The 24762-nt window shown below is 36.3% G+C and overlaps 2 long non-coding RNA genes across 2 annotated transcripts in view; one reads left to right on the forward strand and one right to left on the reverse strand.

Moving 5' to 3' along the window:
* LOC119868187 overlaps positions 1–8411 on the reverse strand; it is an 88210-nt gene extending 79799 nt beyond the window's left edge. The window contains exon 1 of the long non-coding RNA XR_005385928.1: positions 8259–8411. This is a non-coding gene — a long non-coding RNA (uncharacterized LOC119868187). The remainder of the gene's footprint in view (positions 1–8258) is intronic.
* A 2412-nt stretch (positions 8412–10823) lies between these two features.
* On the forward strand, positions 10824–14109 carry LOC111094966. The gene is made up of 3 exons (XR_005385929.1): positions 10824–11086; positions 11807–11907; positions 13882–14109. It is a non-coding gene; the product is annotated as an uncharacterized LOC111094966 (long non-coding RNA).
* The last annotated feature ends 10653 nt before the right edge of the window (positions 14110–24762 follow it).

The following is a 24762-nucleotide window of genomic DNA, read 5'->3' on the forward strand; positions in this document are numbered from 1 at the left end:
TACTGAAAAACTGAACTCCTGATATCAGAAAAGACACAAAGATTTCCACTGTCATTAGTTCTATTAACATTTTATGGTGGTCCTAGCCAGGGATATACAAGAAAATATTCAAAAGATCTTAAACTGGAAAGGAAGAAATGAAACTGCCATTTTTCATAAATGATATGTTTGTTTTCAGACTATCTAAAAGTAACCTGTAGGCAATATAGTAAAACTAATAAGCTAAAAGTTTCAGCAAGATTGATGAATACCATTAACAATGAAACATAAACACATATTACTGAGAAAAACAATCCTAAATAAGCTTTTTCTGTTTATCATTAGAAAGGGCACTCAAACTCCACAGGATAAGGTTTTATTTTTGAGGTTTATTCTATAAACACCAGATAAGCTTTGAGAGCCACTCTAACCCTAATCATTGTTGTCATTTCCTCTGATAGCATGGTAACAGAAGCCACTGAATAGAAGACAGACTTTATAACACTTGACATTAATTTTTTTAAAGATTTTATTTATTTATTCATAAGAGACACACAGAGAGAGGCAGAGATATAGGCAGAGACAGAAGCAGGCTCCCTACGGGGAGTCCAATGCAGGACTCAATCCCAGGATTCTGGGATTACCATCTGAGCCAAAGGCAGAAAGACGCTCAACCACTGAGCCACTCAGGCGCCTCCACACTTGACATTTAATGCCAGTACAACTCTTTTCTAACTCTTTTGTTTTTAAGTATAACTTCCTACTGTTGTGCACTAACTCAAGAAAGGGCAAAAAAGCAAAATGCAAGCCATCTGGTTTCTATTTCTTTGATGTATCATTTATTAATGACACATATATTGTATGCTCGGTGAAAAATCTTCAAAAATGCAGACATCATTCCCTCTCAGAAGTAACCATGATTAGCAACCAAGTGCATATATTAGCAGATATACACATAAATATGTATTCACAGAAATCATGTATTTATAAATTTTAACATATCTGAAAGTAACTTATACTCTGCTTTCTCTGTTTAGCAACTGATCTCAAAATTGCCTTCTGTAAATATATATAGTGCTTCCTGATCTATTGCAAAGCAGCCCAGTATTCATGGTACAAAGCATGATTTATTCTGAAACTGCAGTTTTGCCTCTTTTGCACCTATCCTTTCACACACATGTATGAGTCAGTGTGTCAGATGCAGTACTAGAAGGCAAATTACTGTGTAGTTAATAAAGTTGAAGTGTAGGTAAATATTAAAACTAGTAGAAAAAAAATTTTAAAGGCCAAATTACTATCAAGAATCCAGGGTAATTTTGTACTTCTTCCATAAGCCAAAACCAAGACAAAGAAGTATTGTAATATGAATTTACATGCTTTAAATATTAAGCATATTTAATAGAGTCATTGCCCATTTATATTATGTATATATCAAGATGCAACTGCTAAGTACATTTGTTAACCAGCTATTATATAATTATTTGAATACTAAAAATACTATATATTAAACCTATAGATATTCTTAAATATATCTTCTCATTATTTTCTTTATTTTCTATATATTACTTGTCAGTGACTGGTTCTGATATTTACCATATTTATATAAATCACTTCTAACAGATTTTGTTTTGCCAAAGCGTGATGGTATTATATAATTGTAGATATAAAATATTTTGCAATAGGCAATACAGAATCACTTTATTGAGACTGGCTGTTCTCATTCAACTTCTCATCCAAGTCACAAGTAGTAACCAATTAGCAGTAACAAACCATTTTGATATTTTTGGGAGGAATGTGCTTTATTTTAATTTGTGTGTATGGGCAGATATCTTTATGAATTAAATATATATATTTTAATTTCTGGCTTTTCTTATTTTTCATACCAGCTATAATTTTTGCTTTATTTCTAGGATCAAATGAATTATCCTTTTATTTACACAAATGGAATAATTTGGATTGACATAAAAGCTACTAAAGTTTTTGAACTTTTATTGGTAAACATTGTATTTGACATTCTACATCAAATATAAATAGTATTAGTGAGGTGAACAAATGTATGCCCACTAAAACCTGAGAAATAAATGCACATCACTAATCCACAAACAGTGACTTAAATGATGGGCTACTTTCTCAACAGGATTCATAGAGAACCAGAAAAATGGGGCAGACTCTTTAATGCTCAAGGAAAAGACAAAATTTTAAACCCAGAACTGTGAAAGCAGTATTCTAAGCCACAAGTCTTTTTTGGTACAGGGACCTAAGTATACAACGTTTGACCAGTAAATGTCTTATCTGATTAGAGGAGGACACCTATGAAGCCAAGCTGACAGGTCTTTTCTTTTCTTTTCTTTTCTTTTTGTTTCTTTTTTTTTTTTTTTTTAATAAGGGAACATCTAAGCAATCATACCAGAAACTACAGAATGCAGCAGAAACAAAATACATAATTAGTCCAGCCTTGTCATCAAACAACAAAACAAACAACAACAACAAGGGAAGTGGGGAATCAGTCTCCAGCTTTCCTCCATTAATATTATCTAACATGATCGGTTTTTAACAACAACCAAAACTCTGAGATGTGCAAAGAAAATGTGTTGTTACAACTGCTGCAATATAAGAAATTCTAAAGGAAGTTCTTCAGCATGAAAAAAAAGTGATACCAGACAGCAATTAAAATCCATACAGAAAAGAGAAAGACCTCCAGTAAAATAATTATGTAGGTAAGGATAATACCAAGTATAATTAAACATTGATGTTCTTTTCCTAGCATAACTGATTTAAAAGCCAACATCACAAAACAGTATCTATAAAATTATAATTTTATAATTATAAAATTGTTATATGGTCATATAGTATATACAAATGTAATATATTTGACAAAGGAACACAAAAGAGGGAGTTGTAAATGAATCTATATTGGAGTAAAGAAGGAAAACCATATGGTATCACCAATTCATAGGAAGAAATGAACAGATTCAGGAACGTAAAAAGTTTAATATAAAAAATCTATGAACACAATTTAATCTTTCCTCTAGCTTCTTTAACAGATATAAAACTAAATAAAACAATTATTATACTATATAACAATGTAATGGTGGGTGTATAACATATTTCAACATAATATATATAACAGTATTAGAAAAATCAGGGAGCTATATAGGAATTGATGTTCTACATTTTACTGTAATTAATTTAATGTAAATTTGAAGTAGATTATAATAAATTAAGATTTATATTTTAAATCATAGAGAACTCACTAAGGTAATGACACAAAAATATAACACTAGGCTACAGAACTTCAATAGTCTTAAAAGGACTAAAACAATACAAAGTAAGCTTTCTGACATAATGGACTGAAATTAGATGATTTTGCTTATTACCTTGATTGTGGTGACGGTTTCATAGATACACGCATATGTTCAAATGCACCAAATTCTATACATTAAATTTATGCAGGTTTTTGATTATCAATTATACCTCAAGAAAGCTGTCAAGAGAAACTAACTGAGAGAAGTTTGGAAAATTTAAAAATAGGAGGAAATTAAACTGCTGTAGACCACATAAACAATATGTCAAAGAAGAATTCAAATAGGAAATCAAAAAATGAAAAAGATCATTTTTTAAGCAAAAATGTTAAATACCACTCTGTATGTAAAATATACGATTTGCAAAATTCACCGAAATGTAAGCTCAAGATTCATGTATTTAACTGAACATAAAGTTTACTTCATTTAAGAAAATTAAAAGAAAAATTATAATAACCAATAACCACTTTTTAGTAACACTGTAAATAAAAAAATGATAAAAAGACCACAAAGAAAAGGGGAACAAGAGACATTTCCTTGTTGTGAGATTGCATGTACATAACTTGGTATTTTGTTAACTTTAAGTAGACCAAGATAAGTAAAGGTTTCATATGCCAACCTCTAGATGGACCAATAAACAAAATACAAAGTGGTACAGGAAACATTTTAGACTAGAGTAGCTTAAAACATTGCCATAAAAGTTGCCTTTTATAATATAATCCATATTTACTTGCTTGTGTTTCACTGGGCTATACCTACTAAACTTATGAACCTCTACTACATAATTCATACCTGGCACATGTTAGGAACTAGGGAAATATTTAGGCAATGAAAAATTTTAACTGGAGTACATTAACCAAGTAAGGATAGAAGAGATCCACTCTTTGGAAGATGATTTGTCTTAAAAGAATATTTTTATTCTATTGGTATAAAGATTGAATTAATAAGATCTGGGAGGAAAAACAACTAGAAAAATTTATTCCAAAAAAATAACATATATGTAGCTGTCTGCTTTCAGTAGCAACCAAGAAGCTCTATCAAGCCAAGTATTCTGCTAAGAAAAAACAACAACAACAACAACAACCAACCAACCAACCACCTTAGGAAAGCTGGGAGATATTAAAAATATTCCAAGGAGGCAAGCATTTGAAGAGACAAGATCTCAGAAAAGATACCCAAGGGATGAGATCCAATTGTGGTACCTCTCTCCCCCTCCAGGTATATGCTTTTCTAAAAGGGGTGATCAAGAAGCCGAAATGCTCAGCAGAAAGTTATGGCTGAGACTCTAAGCAGCTCAGTAGGGCTTCTAGCATTCTCACCAGCTCAGGGAATAGGCTGGAACTGCAGGTGCACCAAGGAGAAAGCCTCTGAATGACAACCCAGGGGTCCATGTGGCATCCCTGGGAAGCTCTACCCTAAATATCTGTATGAACCCAACAGAGAAAAACCTCTCATAAAATCTGAGATCAAGCTTCATAAGAATGAATTCTCTGACTGCTATGACATGAATTGCCCCCATATTCACTGTCTCTCAGAAGCAAAAACAAATGCTCACTAGAGGAAGGAAAATTCATTCAGAACCTCCAGTTACTTTAGCGATATTTCAAACAAAAATCCAGCACATGGTAAAGAATAGCCATACACGCAAAAGCACAAATGGGAAGGAAAGAATTACCATCAGGCTTGTGATCCATTTTCTCCACTTATGGGGAATGACACCTTTTGCCTACCCATATGAAGTGGACCTACAGTGAGATAGCACTGCATATTAGTTAGAAGAGCTCTGATTAAAAACACTGACCATAACAAGTTGAGCTGACAAGAATGTTAAGATTTGAAAATGCACTTCATACAATTAGAAAACAGAGAAGGAATTTATTTATTTTTAAAGCTTTTACTTATTATTTGGGAGAAAGAAAGCACAAGTCTGGGAGGAACACAGGAAGAGAGAGAAGCAGACTCCCCACTGTGCAGGGAGCCTGACAAAGGGCTCAGTCTCAGGACCTTGAGATCATGACTGAGCAGAAGGCAGCCGCTTAACCGACTGAGCCTCCCAGGGGCCCCAAGAGTGGGAATTTAAAACAAAATTCTGAACCTGAAAAATTAATATCAATTATGAGAAAAATAAATGAATGACAAATTCAAAATCAAGTGAATAAAGGAGACATGTTAGCAGTAGCAGGAATGTAGAAGGGATCATCATTAGGATCCTGAAGACATATACATTATGTTATAAGGAAATATATGTCAACAGATTTGAAATGCATAAAATGATGAAATTTTTATAGCAAAATAGGAAATCTCAAGGATTCTGTATCTAGTCAATAAACTGCATCTGTATAGAAAAACCTTCCTACAAATGAGTTCCATGTCCAAATGCTTCAATTCTTGATGTTTCCCCATGTAATTGAGAAATCAATAACCAGTCTTGAACAACCTCTTTCACAAGAGAGAAATGGTAAAACCTCTAACCAAAATGTTTTCTGAAACCCCTATAAACTTGACACCAAACCAATAGGATCATTTTAGGAAAAGAAAATCAAAGTTTTTATGCCTCACAACAAACATTAAAGAATAAGTTAAAACCTGATGCTTGACAAACAGAATCCAAAGAGAATTCAAGTATAATATACAAGGCACAAATTGGGTTTAATATAAGAATGGATTCTTGGTTTAACATTTTCAAATGAAACAACCTTGACAAACAAAAGAGTAAAATCATGTCATTATGTCAAGAGATCCAGAAAAACTATTTGATATAATTAACCACCTACTTTGTTTAAAACAGCTTAAAAACTGCAGCACATATAATTAGTGGTAAAATACTGAAAAACTCCTTGAGATCAAAATAACAAGAAGGATGTCTATTATCACCACTTCCTTCTATTCACCATTTTAGGGAAAATTTAGTCAGGGCGATGACACAGGAAAAAGAAGAAAGGCACCAAGTTTAGAAACAACAAAATGAACTCGCCTTTATTCACAGATTATATAATTATGTTTCCAGACAATGTAAAGCAACCTGCAGGTCATGCATTAGAATTAATAAGTTAATTGACCAAGACTGATGGATACCAAAGAGTTAAACATGAACACATTTTTCTGAGAATAGCAACTAATAAACTTTTCACATACATAATAAGAAATGGCACAAAAACTCCTCAGGACAAGGCTACATTTTTAAGGCGTTTTCTATTTACTTTTTCAGGTAAACTTCCAATCACTATAACTCGGAGTACTGTTGTCATTTGTTTCCTGATACTATGGTGTCAGACATCCCAAAATATAAGATAAACTTTACTATACTACTGAACTTTATTTACTAAACAATAAAAAGAGCATTATTTGTGACAATTTTGCCTAGTTCAACTATCTCAATGACTAGAGATCAGCTTCTTTAAATTGGACCATCATTAAATATTTTCTCCACAAAACTTTTTACATTTTTATTTTTTTTGTTTCTAACATGTTTTCAGCATAATTTCTTACCTATTATACTCTATTAAAAGAAAAAAGTAAATAGCAGGTATTAAAAAATAATCACTAGTGATATACCATCACGTGACTATTTTTAAAATTTTCTTTTCCTACTTGTAAATTCAGTGTATGCTCAGTGTACATTTTTCAAAAAAATGCAGATGCATATTCTCTCTCAGAAATAACAATGGATATCAATAAGGTGTATAAAAACAGATGTTCACCTAAGTATGTATTTACATAAAAATATATTTTGTATGTATATGTACACGTGAAATTATAAGTTGTTTTCTTTTTTATTAGCAATAGGTCATGGAGTAATCATTTGTAATAAATTAGATCTACCTGATTTGTTGTTAAGTTTAATATCCATGGAATGAATACAACATAATTTATTTAAAAATAGCTCCTTTACCAATTTTGTAAACATATGTTTATGTTCAATTGTGAGTAGCTGTGCTGGATACAGTCCTAAGGGGAAAATTAGTATTTTAAAAAGTACATTAAAAAAAATAAGTTGCTGGGGATCCCTGGGTGGCGCAGCGGTTTGGCGCCTGCCTTTGGCCCAGGGCGCGATCCTGGAGACCCGGGATCGAATCCCACATCGGGCTCCTGGTGCATGGAGCCTGCTTCTCCCTCTGCCTGTGTCTCTGCCTCTCTCTCTTTCTCTCTGTGTGACTATCATAAATAAATTAAAAAAAAAATAAGTTGCTAAAAATGCTAAATTTTCAAAAGCCTGGTACCATTTCATAATGCCTTGATAATCTGCCATTAAGATAAAGACTATCTTCTTATCTATTTAATTTGCACTCATTAATAAGCCTATTTAATGACAATTTACATTTATGTTTGTATAAATTGTTGTATTTTACTATTCCATTTGTTAGTTTATCACTTTATAATTCTTCAAAATAAGAAACATTTTATATATTTAAAAAATAAGCATATGCTGTTACTTTCCCTTATGTTCTATATATTGCCTTTATTGAATTAATATTACTATATTTATAGTACTACATGTACTGCATTAAATAGATAGCTTCAGATATAGAATATGATTTGCCAAATAAGTGTTTTGATGCAGGTAATACAAGAGTTACTTTATTACTCTTATAAAGGATTTTTAATTTTTTCCCATATATTTTCTCATGCATGTCAACATTAGCCATAGATGAGCAATTATAAAAACCATTTTGATACTTTACTTAAAACACGCTTAAATTATTTTATTTTGTATATGATTTGGAGGTATGATACATATTCAATAAGAAATAAAAATTAAGTATTTTTTTCTGTGAGAGATTTTCCTTTGCTACATTTTGTTGCTATTGTCAATCAAATAAATTTTTACTTTTATTTAGAAAAACGGAGTAATTTGGAGTGACCATAAATATACTGAAATTCTGAAATATTTTATTATATACTAGAATAGCATCTATATGAAATATAAAGAATATCAATGAAATAGACAAAAACATCTGAGAAATAAAGATACATTACCTATCCCACATAGATGATTTAAAAGATGGCTGTCGGGCAGCCCTGGTGGCGCAGCGGTTTGGCGCCGCCTGCAGCCTGGGGTGGGATCCTGGGGACCTCGGGATCGAGTCCCACGTCGGGCTCCCTGCATGGAGCCTGCTTCTCCCTCTCCCTGTGTCTCTGCTTCTCTCTGTGTCTATGAATAAATAAATAAAATATTTTAAAAAAATAAATAAAAGATGGCTGTCTTTTCAGGAGAATCCATAAAGAACAGGAGAAAAGTAAGAATCTTCCTAATGCTGAAAGAAAAATTAAAACTCTCAACCCAGAATTCTATATCTATCAAAATTATCTTTCCAAACTAAGGGTTAAATAAGACACAGCCACATAAACAAACCTGAGACAATTTACTGCGTAAAAATTGTAATTCATGTTGTGGTGAAAAGTGAATGATTCACCACGTGATGATTCAGCACGCGGTGAAAACAGGACCACGGTACGAAGAGCAAGGACTGGTGAGCCAATATGGCGCCTTCCACTGTTGACAGTTGGTAACGTCAGCTGATTAGAATTTAAGCTAACAATTTACGTAGCTGCCAACCACTACATTTTGTTTACAAAAGAATGACTTTGGTTGGCCCAGAATTCTGGGAGGGGCATAAACTCCATTTTTTCGAAGAAAGAGAGTGTCAAACAATTTGTAGGCATGTATTTTTAAAGAAATATTTTATTTATTTGACTGAGATAGTGCACGTGCACAAGTAGGAGGAATGGGAGAGGGAGAAGCAGGTTCCTCGCTCAGCAGGGAGCCTGATGCGGGACTCGAATCCAAGACCCTAGGCTCATGACCTGAGTGGAAAGCAGATGCTTAACTGACTGAGCCACCCAGGTGCCCTGTAGACATGTTTTTATATTGCCACAAGTAAAAATCCAAAAGAAGCATTTAAATTGAATAACAAAAATTATTCAATAAATAAAGGAGGCACAAAAAGAAGAAATAAAAAGAGAGGGAGAAAACAGAAGATGAGGGACAAGATGGCCAATTATAAATCAATCTATAGTAAGAAAAACATTAATTTTTTTCGAGTTAAACATTTCAATTAAAATGTAAAATTTTTCAGGTTAGAAAAAAAGCAGATCCCAAATATATGCTGTTTACGTGAAAGGCAATTTAAATTGAAAGATACAGTAACATTGAAAGTAATAGCACAGAAAGTGATATACAATGCAGAATTAAGCATAAGACAAGTAAGACAGGTAAATCAATGCCAAATAAACTAGATTTCCAGGAAAAAAGGATAACTAGAGATAAAGAGGGACATTTCATTATGACTAAAGGATTCATTCTTCAGGAATGGAAGAAACACATTACTTAAATGAGAAATGTCATCATTACAGAAACTGGAAATAGACAAAGTACAAGTGATTTTATGCTAAATAAATTTTTATGCTATTAAATATTAAATGTCAAGCCCAGCTTACCAAAAAAATAAGACTTAGAAGATCTGCACTATCCTATGTTTATTAAATAAATTGAAACTATAATGAAAAATCTTCTATAAGTGAGTCCCATGCTTTGGTGATTGAATTAGTAAATTTTCCTCTACAATTGAGAAAGAAATGACACCAGTGTTACACAAGACATACAGAGAACATAAATAGCAGGCAGCCCCTCTAAATTTTTCAAGAGTGCCATAAAAACTTTACAATGAACTGAGAAGAATATTGCCTAAAGAGGAAAATCAAAGGCTTTTATCTCTTACGACCTAATGCAAAAATAAAAGAAGTATGTTTAACACAGTGAATCAAGTCTGATATACTATGAACAAATTGGGTTTTATCCAGTAATAAATTCGTGTTGAATTAACACTGAAATAAAATCATTTCAATAAAACAAAGGAACAAAATAGTGTGATTATTTTAATACAAAAAAAGATATAACTTATCACCCACTTAGGATTGTTAAAAATTCATAAACTGTAGCTAATATAACAAGTGCTGAAATATTTAAATCTTCCCCTGAGATCAGGAATAAGAGAAGGATTCCTAACACCATTTCAATTTATTATTTATGCAGGGCAATAGATGAAAAAGAAAAAAAAAAGGTTGAATCACTTATGTTGTATACCTAAAACTAATATGATGGTTATATGTCAATTATACTGTAATAAAACATTAAAAACAAACAAACAAAAAGACATAAGGATGGGAAAGGAAGAAATGGCAGTGTCATTATTCATAATGGATGACTGTATATATAGACTAATATCAATCTACATACAATATATTAGAATTAATAAGTGAATCTAGCAAGATGGCTAAACACATGATTAACAAAGAAATCAATTATAATTGTCATTCCAAATGCCAGGAACACATAATTAGAAGACTAAATATGTTATAAATACCATTTACAATAACTCTGAAGATTATCAAACTCCCAAGTAAAATTTCAAAGAAATTTGCAATTTGCAATTTCTTTACATGGCAAACAATAAAAAATTATGGATAGGAATTAATGAAGACATGAATAACTGGAATGGTATCCGAAGTTTATTAACAGAAGATTCTTTTTTTCAGGTGATCAACTTTTCCACTTTGAAGCACATGTGTGAACCCAAGTCAAGTCCCAGCATATCCAATAATTTAGTATGTTCTGTAAAGGCATAAATAAAAAATTGGGCTGGGGGGGGAATGAATACGAAGTTAGATTCCAGTTCAAACAAAAGAAGGAAAAACCTACTGTTGAATGTTAAGAACAGTTCTGAAAATTGTGGCTTCCTGCCCCAAAAGTTCCAGTAGAATCTGTAGAGTACCCTGGGTGAAGATACTCTACTGGGAAATTAAAGGTAGGTTGATGGCCTGTGACAGCTAACTTTATATGGTAAAATCTGAGTTCATATGATTCTATCATTTATGAGTGTTTGGGTATCTGATAACTCAACTACTGAATTTTCTGTAGCCTAGTATTCTGCGTGAATCTTTGAAACCATGGGGGCAGATTCTGTACTTTAATGATTACTTTAAAATGGCGTGCTCATAGAGAAGGCGAGATGTGTAATTTGCTAAACATCTAAATGTTACCATCACTGTGAAATGCTGTAGGTTATGTTCATGTTTGTGCTATGCACTTGGGTATACATATCCTGTAGATTTTAGCACTTAAGAGATTTTGATTCCCTTGTTTACGAAAAAAGACACTAAGGTCAGAGTGATGTTCTCAAGCTCATGAAGAGACAATGGCACAACTGAATCTAGGAGTGCACCTCTTGTAACCCTGTTTAAAGCTGAGTTTCCATAAGTGGGCATTTACCTTTTAATACCTTTAAAGCATGCCTACCTTTTAATAGGAGGCAGGCAAATTCAGGACCATCAGAATCATTTCCTCAATTTTGAATATACGCTAGAACTGGACTCTCTTTTGGTCTGAGTCACAATGAATTATTTTTTCAATTCTTATGATATATAATCACATACAAACAAGAACTGTGTTTTAAGAAATTACTTCTGGGAACTGGTTGTTCTTATACATTATATTCTCTTCTTTCAAAACATGTTGAATTATCCAGTGATTTTGACAACACCTAAGTGGTCCTCTGCACTTGGCCATGATCCTATCATACAGTTACAACATAAATGCAGTCTTCTGAGAATAACAATCCTTCATAAGGTATTTATACATGTCACAAGAAATGGCACAACAACTCAACAGGACAACGTTATACTTTAATGCTTTCTTCTATATACTTACCATATAAAATTTAAGAGTCACTAGAATCCTGACCCTTATTGTCATTTTTCTGCTGTTGTGGGAACAGAGACCCTTAATATAAGATAAACCTCCTAATAAACATGGCATTTAATCCTCTTCTAGCGGAGTAAAAAATTATTCCAAGTAAAAATTTCATTTTTGATGCCTCACTTAATGATCTCACTGACTAAATAGAGACCAGCTTCTTTTAAGTGGTTCACAAATAAATTATTTTCTGCACATAGCTTATTTATATATGTTCTTAGCATTTCTTTTCTTTGTATCTCTTTTCTTTTTTTTTTAAGATTTTATTTATTTATTCATGAGAGACACAGAGAGAGGCAGAGACACAGGCAGAGGGAGAAGCAGGCTCCATGCAGGGAGCCCGATGCGGGACTCGATCCCAGGTCCCCAGGACCACACCCTGGGCTGAAGGTGGCGCTAAACCGCTGAGCCACCTGGGCTGCCCTGTATCTCTTTTCTAATTGTACTTTAAGTATAACATCTTATCCTGTTCTGTACTACTTATAAAAAAAGAAAAAGTAGAAAGCAGATTTACCAAAATAATCATTAGTGATACTACATTCTACATTGCTTTTTAAAGTAAGCTCCATGCCCAACCTGGCGCTTGAACTCACGACCACAAGTTCAAAGTCACATGCTCTACTGACCAAGCCAGCCAGTCGCTCCTATGTTTTTTCTTTTATTAGTGAGAAATACAGAGCATGCTCGGAGTAAAATTTTGAAAAACTGCAGATACTTATTCCTTCTCAGAAGTAACCATGATTAACAAAGTCTATATATGAACAGATACACACATAACCATACATTAACATACATATTTATATATTGGTGCACACAAGTGAAATTAAAGTACAGTGCACTTTTTTCCCCTTAACAATATGACTTGGAGATGTTTTATGTGAATATATACAGACATACCTTATTAACTGTAAAAGTTGAACCGTAGTCATAGTACAGAAACATCATAATTTATTTAAAAATTGTTCTTTTTTGGTACCCATGCTTTAGTGCACTTCCCTCAGTAGCTATATAGTCCTAGAAGTAGAATTATTGTGTAAAGGATTATGACTCAAATTTTGCTACAAAATGTCAAATAGCTTTCTAAAAATCCAGTACCATTTTATACTTTTTACAAAATCTAGGACCAGATTAAAAGTACTATATTTTAAGTTTAATGTTCTTAATAAGGCTATATAAATTATTATAGATATAAAATGTTTTCCCAGAATTGAATGTTACTGTATATTACCGTAAAAAATTAAATATTTTGATATAACACAGGTGTTATTTTACTTTATCAAAAGAACTTGCCAGTTCTCATGTAATTTTTCATCTCGGTTAATATTAGATTTGAGTCATCAATTATGAGAACATTTCCTCTTGGAATTTTCCTTAGGAATATGCTTAAATTATTTTAATTTGTGTGTAGCTTATTCATATCTTTTTGGTTATCTTAATATAATTTTTTAACTTGGATTTTTTTGGCTTTCATGATAGTTTACCTTTTATTTTTTTTATTTCATTTTGCTTCTACTGTCAGGCAAATTAGGTATGCTTTCCTTCCTATATAGGAAATAATTTTAATTGAAAACAAATCTTCAGAAAATTTTAAATTATTTTATTAGAAACTACATATTTGACATATATGTGAAATAAAAAGATTATTTATAAAGGAGACAAACTATAACCACCTGAAAGAAAACAGATCTAATGCCCTTGGGTCCCCATATATACATTTCCCCAATTCTATCACTCTGTCTCCTCCTAGAAAAACATAGGTGTGCACACACCCCCATATGCACAAACTCCTCAAAAATCTGGTGTTGATCATTTGCTTGCTTATTGAGGTTATATTTATTGTATTTGTAGGTCACTCAAAGCATGGCATGAATGGAGAAGAGTACCATACACTAACTGAGCAGTGACATGAAATTAGCAAAAGAAAATACAACTGTGTAAACCACTATTCAGGTGAAGAATAAAATACTCAGACTTCCAGAAGAATAAAGAAGGCAGGGATCCCTGGGTGGCGCAGTGGTTTAGCGCCTGCCTTTGGCCCAGGGCGCGATCCTGGAGACCCGGGATCGAATCCCACGTCGGGCTCCTGGTGCATGGAGCCTGCTTCTCCCTCTGCCTATGTCTCTGCCTCTCTCTCTCTCTCTCTCTCTGTGACTATCATAAATAAATAAATTAAAAAAAAAAAGAAGGCAAATTCTTTTTTCCACCTCCCATCATCATGTCTTCCGTTTCCCCAAGTAATCATTTTCCTGACTCCTAATATCTTAGGCTCATGTTGCCTGTTGTGAAGAAAAGGAGTGAGAGCAGACCTGTAACTATTCCCTAATATCTGATAAGAGTAAATAACTCCTAGTAAATGTGCTAATGACAAGAGTAAATAACTCCTAGTAAATTTGCTAATGACACTGACAGTAACTCCTTCTAAATGTGCTAATAGATGCTATTGTTTTACCAGGGTGTACCTTATCTGTCTAGGTTGTTCACTGCAAACTACCTCGGAGGTTAGGAATCTGGAGAATGGCAGTAGTGTTATTAACAGACTTTATGCAATTAAAAGTGTAAAATGAATAAGCCAGAAAAACTAAACAAATCCCTTTGGTAAATAATATTTTTACGAACATTACTCAACATCACAACTCATCTTTACTTGTGAAACTGAAACATATCCTGATGTGGAATAAGGGTAGCACTACTAGGGGCTTTGTTTGATGCTTTCTTGTTCCCTCATATATTGTGCATTTTGGCTGAATGCTTGCCTCTATTCTTAGAGTAATTAAAATTTGGTTAAAGTCGACATTTACATACCTGATTTCACAATTCAACTCATGACAAATTGCTGTTTTAGAAATCTATAGTTTCAAAAGGTATGATTTTAGGAGAGTCTGGATTCCTTTGCTCAAAAACATGTTCATGGGACTTATCCATGTGGAATGCAAAAGTTTGTTCATGTTCATTGGTGTATATTATATTGTATGATGGAGCACTTTTTACTCATTTTTAGAGATGGTGGACTTTCAAATTGTTTCCAGTTGGGGGCAATTAGGAATTAGGAATTTAGGGTTTCTAAATTCCTTTAGGCACACATGTACATAAGCCAGAGCAGAATTACTACATCATACTGTATAGATACGTTCAGCTTAAAAGAACCTGCCAAAACTTTGCCAGAGTTTTTGCTGCAATTTCCTCTCCTATAAGCAGTATATGAGAGTTCCTCATCAACACAAGGTATTGTCAGGAGACAGCCTTATTTGCCCAGGCCCTCTGCATGGGGCAAACTCCTCTGTTGCAGGAATTTTGAAACCAGGCCAATGTGGAAGTGTTGCTGAGGTGACAAGGTAGAGATTGAAATCAGGGCTGCTAATGCAGCTGGGTTTATTGTAGATGAAGGAATTCTATACAGGACCAGGGCAGAAGTCTGTGTGGGAGTTCACAACAGGTCTTTAGTCAAAGGTTGGGCTGCACATGTACAGAAGACATATCAAGGTCTAGCAGACAGTGGATGTGAGGCTAAGTAAGAGAAGAACAGAGATACCAGTTATCTTGCAGCGCCCAAAGACTAGTGTTGGGCAGGGGAGGTTTCTAGCCTAGATATCTGATGTGAAGAGGGACCAAAATGGATCAGAAAAAAAAAAAAGTTTTATAAAAAAGTGGGCAAAACTTCCCAACTTTTTAGAAGTATGTCAAATTACAGATTCAAGATCAATGGAACCAAGTCAGGTTAAATAGAAATAGTTATTCACGGGCATACATCATACTTAAACTGCTATGATTCAAAGACTTTTTTTTTTAAATTAACATTTTCAGAAGAATATAAACGAATTTCCTACTTGAAACTGATGATTTAAATGATGTCTGCCTTCTCAAAAGAATCCACTGAGACTGGAGAATATGGAGCAGTGTTTTTCCAAAGTTGAAAGAAAAAATAAAGCTGTCAACTCAGAATCATATATCCAAAATTATCCCTCCAAACTGACAATGAAGTAAGACATGACCACACAAACTTGAGGCCATTTGTTGCTGGACCACCTGTAATACAAGTAATACTACAAGTTCTTTAGACTAAAGAAAAAGATACCTCATGGATATTAAGAACTCTGGAGGAGTAAAGACCAGAGAGGGAAAATATGCACATAAATATAAGAGACAACTTGTCCTTATTTTTGAAATATGTCTGATTCCATGAACAGAAAGTGGTAAATAGTATTATATATGTAAAATATATGCCAAGACACAAAGCAAAGGGTATTAAATGAAAATATAATGTTGGGAGATTATATTTACATGGGGTAGTGCTATCATAATTCACTGTACATGAAGATAAAATAAAGATTCATATGCCAATCCCTAGAGCAATAATTAAATATGATATAAGAAGACATTAAGTAATAATCTGGTATTATGACTGAATCACCAATTACCACTGAATTTATCTATTATAATATACTCCTATTTATTCAAATTTTTCCCACTTACCATCAATAAAGTACCTACATCTCCTGGCCCAGTACTTGGCACACTTTGTGAACTAAAGAAAGATTAACTTTAATCAATGAATATGTAATTAAAATAAATTCAGTAAAATGTAAATACTTCTTAAGAACACCATTTGTCTGAAATAAATTGATATATAGATTAGAATAATTGGCTATTGCCAAAAAACTACCAGCTAAAAACTCAAAAATATTTTTTAAAGTAGTGTTTGTAGAAAAAGACTTTTTTAGTAATAACAGTTCAGACTTTACAACCTAACCATGCTGCTGCTAAAAATTAGGAAAGCTTGGAGGCATATTAAAAATTTGTGTTTGAAAGCATCACAAACCCAAGGAAACAAGTTCTTGAAGAAACAGGACATCAATTAGAAAAGAATCCCAGGTGGTTAAGACCCAAATTTGGTACCTCCTTTCCCACCAGGCTTTCATTGATTCACAGCAGGTGACTGAGAAACAGAGAGGCTAAGCAACTGACTGGGGCTTCTAGCAGTCTCAGCAACCCAGGAGAAACAAATTGGACCTCAGGCTGCACCAAAGAGGAGAGGCTCTATGAAACACACCAGGGCTTCGTTCAACATACCTAAAGGGCTATTATAAACGTCAATACAAACTGGACAGACCAAACTGACAAAATCTGTGACCTAGCTTCTCAATCCTTGATAGTTATGAGATGAACTATACTAATAACATAAAAAAAAAGTTTTTTTGAATGCTCCCTGACCTTTAATTACCTCCATAGTATTTCTTTTTTTTTTTTTTTTTTAAGATTTTATTTATTTATCCATGAGAGACACAGAGAGAGAGAGACGGATACACAGGCAGAGGGAGAAGCAGGCTCTATGCAGGGAGCCCGACAAGGGACTCAATCCCGGGAATCCAGGATCATGCCCTGAGCCAAAGGCAGGAGCCAAACTGCTGAATCACCCAGCCGTCCCTACCTCCATAGTATTTCACACAGAAAATCTGGCTTGCAATACAAAAGAACCATATAAGCAAAATATGAATGGAAATGTGATCAACTATTGCCATTTACTAGGATGCTTAGGAAAAAAGAACAATGACTTGGCTACATCTATGCAATTTAGAGTGACACTGAAATATCACTGCATACCTACTAGAAGAGCTACAATTAAAAATTGCAACTATTTGGAAGAATCAATATTGTTAAATGTCCACAGTACCTAAAGCAATCTACTGATTCAATGCAATCCCTATCAAAATACCAACAGCATTTTTCACAGAACTAGAACAAATAATCCTAAAATTTGTATGGCTACAGAAGACCCCAAATAGTCAAAGTGAGCTTGAAAAAAAAAAAGAAGAAAACTTTTTCTTTTCACAATCCCAGGTATCACAATCCCAGATTTCAAGATACACTACAAGGCTATAGTAATCAAAACAGCATGGTATGGCACAAAAGCAGACCCATAGATTAAGGAATAGAATAGAGAGCCCAGAAATAAACCCATGTTTATATGGTCAATCAATCTAAGATGAAGAAGCCACGAATATACAACAGGGAAAAGACAATCTCTTCAATAAATGGTTCTGGGAAAAATGGACGGCTATATGCAAAAGAATGAAACTGAACCTCTTTCTTATACCATGCACAAAAATAAACTCAAAATGGATTAAAGACCCAACTGTGAGACCTGAAACCATAAAACTAGAAGAAAACATAGGCAGTAATTTTTATGACATCAGTGTTAGCAAGTCTTCTAGATATGTGTCTTCCGGATGGGGAAAGAAAAGCAAAATTAAACTACTAAAACTACATCAAAATAAAAAGCTTCTAATGATTTCCGAAGATGGCGGAAGAGTAGGGTCCCCAAATCACCTGTCTCCACCAAACTACCTAGAAAACCTTCAAATTATCCTGAAAATCTATGAATTCGGCCTGAGATTTAAAGAGAGACCAGCTGGAATGCAACAGTGAGAAGAGTTCGCGCTTCTATCAAGGTAGGAAGACGGGGAAAAAGAAATAAAGGAACAAAGGCCTCCAAGGGGGAGGGGCCCCGCGAGGAGCCGGGCTGAGGCCGGGGCGAGTGTCCCCAGGACAGGAGAGCCCCGTCCCGGAGGAGCAGGAGCTGCACCGACCTTCCCGGGCGGAAAGGGACTCGCGGGGAGTTGGAGCAGGACCCAGGAGGGCGGGGATGCCCTCGGGCTCCCCGGGACAGTAACAGCAACTCCGCGCCCAGGAGAGTGCGCCGAGCTCCCTAAGGGCTGCAGCGCGCACGGCGGGACCGGCGGGACCCAAAGCAGCTGGAGGGGCTCGGGCGGCGGCTCCGCGGAGGGGGCTGCGCGGCCCCGGGAGCAGCTCGGAGGGGCTCGGGCAGAGGAAGAGGCTCCGTGCGGAGGGGGCTGCGCGGTTCCAGGAGCAGCTCGGAGGGGCTCGGGCGGCGGCTCCGCGGAGGGGGCTGCGCGGCCCCGGGAGCAGCTCGGCCGGGCTCGGGCAGAGGAAGAGGCTCCGTGCGGAGGGGGCTGCGCGGTTCCAGGAGCAGCTCGGAGGGGCTCGGGCGGCGGCTCCGCGGAGGGGGCTGCGCGGCCCGGGAGCGCGAATCCAACAGCGCAGGCGCCGGGACACAGCCCAGGATCCCGCCTCCCCCCGCCCGCCCCCGGGACAGGCAGAGGCCGGGAGGGCCCAGGACAGCGAGGACGCTCCTGCCCCAGCTGAGCAGATCAGCGGCCCCGCCCCGGAGCCTCCAGGCCCTGCAGACGGAGTTCCTGCCGGAGCTGAATCCAGGTTTCCAGAGCTGCCCCGCCACTGGGGCTGTTCCTCCTGCGGCCTCACGGGGTAAACAACCCCCACTGAGCCCTGCACCAGGCAGGGGCACAGCAGCTCCCCCAACTGCGAACACCTGAGAATCAGCACAACAGGCCCCTCCCCCAGAACACCAGCTAGACTGACAACTTCCAGGAGAAGCCAAGGGACTTAAAGAACACAGAATCAGAAGATACTCCCCTGTGGTTCTTTTTTTTTTTTTTTTTTTTGGTTTTTTTTGTTTGTTTGTTTGTTTTTTTTTTGTTTTGTTTTGTTTTGCTTTTTGATTTGTTTCCTTCCCCCACCCCCCCTTTTTTTTTCTCCTTTCTTTTTCTTTCTCTTTTTCTTCTTTTTTTTTTCTTTCGTTTTTTTTTCTCTTCCCTTTTTTTCTCTTTCTCTTTTCTTTCCTTCTTTCTCTCCTCTCTTTTTCCCCTTTTCCCATTACAACTTGCTTTTGGCCACTCTGCACTGAGCAAAATGACTAGAAGGAAAACCTCACCTCAAAAGAAAGAATCAGAAACAGTCCTCTCTCCCACAGAGTTACAAAATCTGGATTACAATTCAGTGTCAGAAAGCCAATTCAGAAGCACTATTATACAGCTACTGGTGGCTCTAGAAAAAAGTATAAAGGACTCAAGAGACTTCATGACTGCAGAATTTAGAGCTAATCAGGCAGAAATTAAAAATCAATTGAATGAGATGCAATCCAAACTAGAAGTCCTAACGACGAGGGTTAACGAGGTGGAAGAACGAGTGAGTGACCTAGAAGACAAGTTGATAGCAAAGAGGGAAATTGAGGAAAAAAGAGACAAACAATTAAAAGACCATGAAGATAGATTAAGGGAAATAAACGACAGCCTGAGGAAGAAAAACCTACGTTTAATTGGGGTTCCCGAGGGCGCCGAAAGGGACAGAGGGCCAGAATATGTATTTGAACAAATTCTAGCTGAAAACTTTCCTAATCTGGGAAGGGAAACAGGCATTCAGATCCAGGAAATAGAGAGATCCCCCCCTAAAATCAATAAAAACCGTTCAACACCTCGACATTTAATAGTGAAGCTTGCAAATTCCAAAGATAAGGAGAAGATCCTTAAAGCAGCAAGAGACAAGAAATCCCTGACTTTTATGGGGAGGAGTATTAGGGTAACAGCAGACCTCTCCACAGAGACCTGGCAGGCCAGAAAGGCTGGCAGGATATATTCAGGGTCCTCAATGAGAAGAACATGCAACCAAGAATACTTTATCCAGCAAGGCTCTCATTCAAAATGGAAGGAGAGATAAAGAGCTTCCAAGACAGGCAGCAACTAAAAGAATATGTGACCTCCAAACCAGCTCTGCAAGAAATTTTAAGGGGGACTCTTAAAATTCCCCTTTAAGAAGAAGTTCAGTGGAACAGTCCACAAAAACAAAGACTGAATAGATATCATGATGACACTAAACTCATATCTCTCAATAGTAACTCTGAACGTGAACGGGCTTAATGACCCCATCAAAAGGCGCAGGGTTTCAGACTGGATAAAAAAGCAGGACCCATCTATTTGCTGTCTACAAGAGACTCATTTTAGACAGAAGGACACCTACAGCCTGAAAATAAAAGGTTGGAGAACCATTTACCATTCGAATGGTCCTCAAAAGAAAGCAGGGGTAGCCATCCTTATATCAGATAAACTAAAATTTACCCCAAAGACTGTAGTGAGAGATGAAGAGGGACACTATATCATACTTAAAGGATCTATTCAACAAGAGGACTTAACAATCCTCAATATATATGCTCCGAATGTGGGAGCTGCCAAATATATAAATCAATTATTAACCAAAGTGAGGAAATACTTAGATAATAATACACTTATACTTGGTGACTTCAATCTAGCTCTTTCTATACTCGATAGGTCTTCTAAGCACAACATCTCCAAAGAAACGAGAGCTTTAAATGATACACTGGACCAGATGGATTTCACAGATATCTACAGAACTTTACATCCAAACTCAACTGAATACACATTCTTCTCAAGCGCACATGGAACTTTCTCCAGAATAGACCACATATTGGGACACAAATCGGGTCTGAACCGATACCAAAGGATTGGGATTGTCCCCTGCATATTCTCGGACCATAATGCCTTGAAATTAGAACTAAATCACAACAAGAAGTTTGGAAGGACCTCAAACACGTGGAGGTTAAGGACCATCCTGCTAAAAGATGAAAGGGTCAACCAGGAAATTAAGGAAGAATTAAAAAGATTCATGGAAACTAATGAGAATGAAGATACAACCGTTCAAAATCTTTGGGATGCAGCAAAAGCAGTCCTAAGGGGGAAATACATCGCAATACAAGCATCCATTCAAAAACTGGAAAGAACTCAAATACAAAAGCTAACCTTACACATAAAGGAGCTAGAGAAAAAACAGCAAATAGATCCTACACCCAAGAGAAGAAGGGAGTTAATAAAGATTCGAGCAGAACTCAACGAAATCGAGACCAGAAGAACTGTGGAACAGATCAACAGAACCAGGAGTTGGTTCTTTGAAAGAATTAATAAGATAGATAAACCATTAGCCAGCCTTATTAAAAAGAAGAGAGAGAAGACTCAAATTAATAAAATCATGAATGAGAAAGGAGAGATCACTACCAACACCAAGGAAATACAAACGATTTTAAAAACATATTATGGACAGCTATACGCCAATAAATTAGGCAATCTAGAAGAAATGGACGCATTCCTGGAAAGCCACAAACTACCAAAACTGGAACAGGAAGAAATAGAAAACCTAACAGGCCAATAACCAGGGAGGAAATTGAAGCAGTCATCAAAAACCTCCCAAGACACAAGAGTCCAGGGCCAGATGGCTTCCCAGGGGAATTTTATCAAACGTTTAAAGAAGAAATCATACCTATTCTCCTAAAGCTGTTTGGAAAGATAGAAAGAGATGGAGTACTTCCAAATTCGTTCTATGAAGCCAGCATCACCTTAATTCTAAAGCCAGACAAAGACCCCACCAAAAAGGAGAATTACAGACCAATATCCCTGATGAACATGGATGCAAAAATTCTCAACAAGATACTGGCCAATAGGATCCAACAGTACATTAAGAAAATTATTCACCATGACCAAGTAGGATTTATCCCTGGGACACAAGGCTGGTTCAACACCCGTAAAACAATCAATGTGATTCATCATATCAGCAAGAGAAAAACCAAGAACCATATGATCCTCTCATTGGATGCAGAGAAAGCATTTGACAAAATACAGCATCCATTCCTGATCAAAACTCTTCAGAGTGTAGGGATAGAGGGAACATTCCTCGACATCTTAAAAGCCATCTATGAAAAGCCCACAGCAAATATCATTCTCAATGGGGAAGCACTGGGAGCCTTTCCCCTAAGATCAGGAACAAGACAGGGATGTCCGCTCTCACCACTGCTGTTCAACATAGTACTGGAAGTCCTAGCCTCAGCAATCAGACAACAAAAAGACATTAAAGGCATTCAAATTGGCAAAGAAGAAGTCAAACTCTCCCTCTTTGCCGATGACATGATACTCTACATAGAAAACCCAAAAGTCTCCACCCCAAGATTGCTAGAACTCATACAGCAATTCGGTAGCGTGGCAGGATACAAAATCAATGCCCAGAAGTCAGTGGCATTTCTATACACTAACAATGAGACTGAAGAAAGAGAAATTAAGGAGTCAATCCCATTTACAATTGCACCCAAAAGCATAAGATACCTAGGAATAAACCTAACCAAAGATGTAAAGGATCTATACCCTCAAAACTATAGAACACTTCTGAAAGAAATTGAGGAGGACACAAAGAGATGGAAAAATATTCCATGCTCATGGATTGGCAGAATTAATATTGTGAAAATGTCAATGTTACCCAGGGCAATATACATGTTTAATGCAATCCCTATCAAAATACCATGGACTTTCTTCAGAGAGTTAGAACAAATTATTTTAAGATTTGTGTGGAATCAGAAAAGACCCCGAATAGCCAGGGGAATTTTAAAAAAGAAAACCATATCTGGGGGCATCACAATGCCAGATTTCAGGTTGTACTACAAAGCTGTGGTCATCAAGACAGTGTGGTACTGGCACAAAAACAGACACATAGATCAGTGGAACAGAATAGAGAATCCAGAAGTGGACCCTGAACTTTATGGGCAACTAATATTCGATAAAGGAGGAAAGACTATCCATTGGAAGAAAGACAGTCTCTTCAATAAATGGTGCTGGGAAAACTGGACATCCACATGCAGAAGAATGAAACTAGACCACTCTCTTTCACCATACACGAAGATAAACTCAAAATGGATGAAAGATCTAAATGTGAGACAAGATTCCATCAAAATCCTAGAGAAGAACACAGGCAACACCCTTTTTGAACTCGGCCATAGTAACTTCTTGCAAGATACATCCGCGAAGGCAAAAGAAACAAAAGCAAAAATGAACTATTGGGACTTCATCAAGATAAGAAGCTTTTGCACAGCAAAGGATACAGTCAACAAAACTCAAAGACAACCTACAGAATGGGAGAAGATATTTGCAAATGACATATCAGATAAAGGGCTAGTTTCCAAGATCTATAAAGAACTTATTAAACTCAACACCAAAGAAACAAACAATCCAATCATGAAATGGGCAAAAGACATGAACAGAAATCTCACAGAGGAAGACATAGACATGGCCAACATGCACATGAGAAAATGTTCTGCATCACTTGCCATCAGGGAAATACAAATCAAAACTACAATGAGATACCACCTCACACCAGTGAGAATGGGGAAAATTAACAAGGCAGGAAACAACAAATGTTGGAGAGGATGTGGAGAAAAGGGAACCCTCTTACACTGTTGGTGGGAATGTGAACTGGTGCAGCCACTCTGGAAAACTGTGTGGAGGTTCCTCAAACAGTTAAAAATATACCTGCCCCACGACCCAGCAATTGCACTGTTGGGGATTTACCCCAAAGATACAAATGCAATGAAACGCCGGGACACCTGCACCCCGATGTTTATAGCAGCAATGGCCACGATAGCCAAACTGTGGAAGGAGCCTCGGTGTCCATCGAAAGATGAATGGATAAAGAAGATGTGGTTTATGTATACAATGGAATATTACTCAGCTATTAGAAATGACAAATACCCACCATTTGCTTCAACGTGGATGGAACTGGAGGGTATTATGCTGAGTGAAGTAAGTCAGTCAGAGAAGGACAAACATTATATGTTCTCATTCATTTGGGGAATATAAATAATAGTGAAAGGGAATATAAGGGAAGGGAGAAGAAATGTGTGGGAAATATCAGAAAGGGAGACAGAACGTAAAGACTTCTAACTCTGGGAAACGAACTAGGGGTGGTAGAAGGGGAGGAGGGTGGGGGGTGGGAGTGAATGGGTGACGGGCACTGGGTGTTATTCTGTATGTTAGTAAATTGAACACCAATAAAAAATAAATTAAAAAAAATAAAAATAAATAAAAA

Source organism: Canis lupus, chromosome X (assembly GCF_011100685.1).
Source record: "Canis lupus familiaris isolate Mischka breed German Shepherd chromosome X, alternate assembly UU_Cfam_GSD_1.0, whole genome shotgun sequence".
Taxonomy (NCBI): domain Eukaryota; kingdom Metazoa; phylum Chordata; class Mammalia; order Carnivora; family Canidae; genus Canis; species Canis lupus.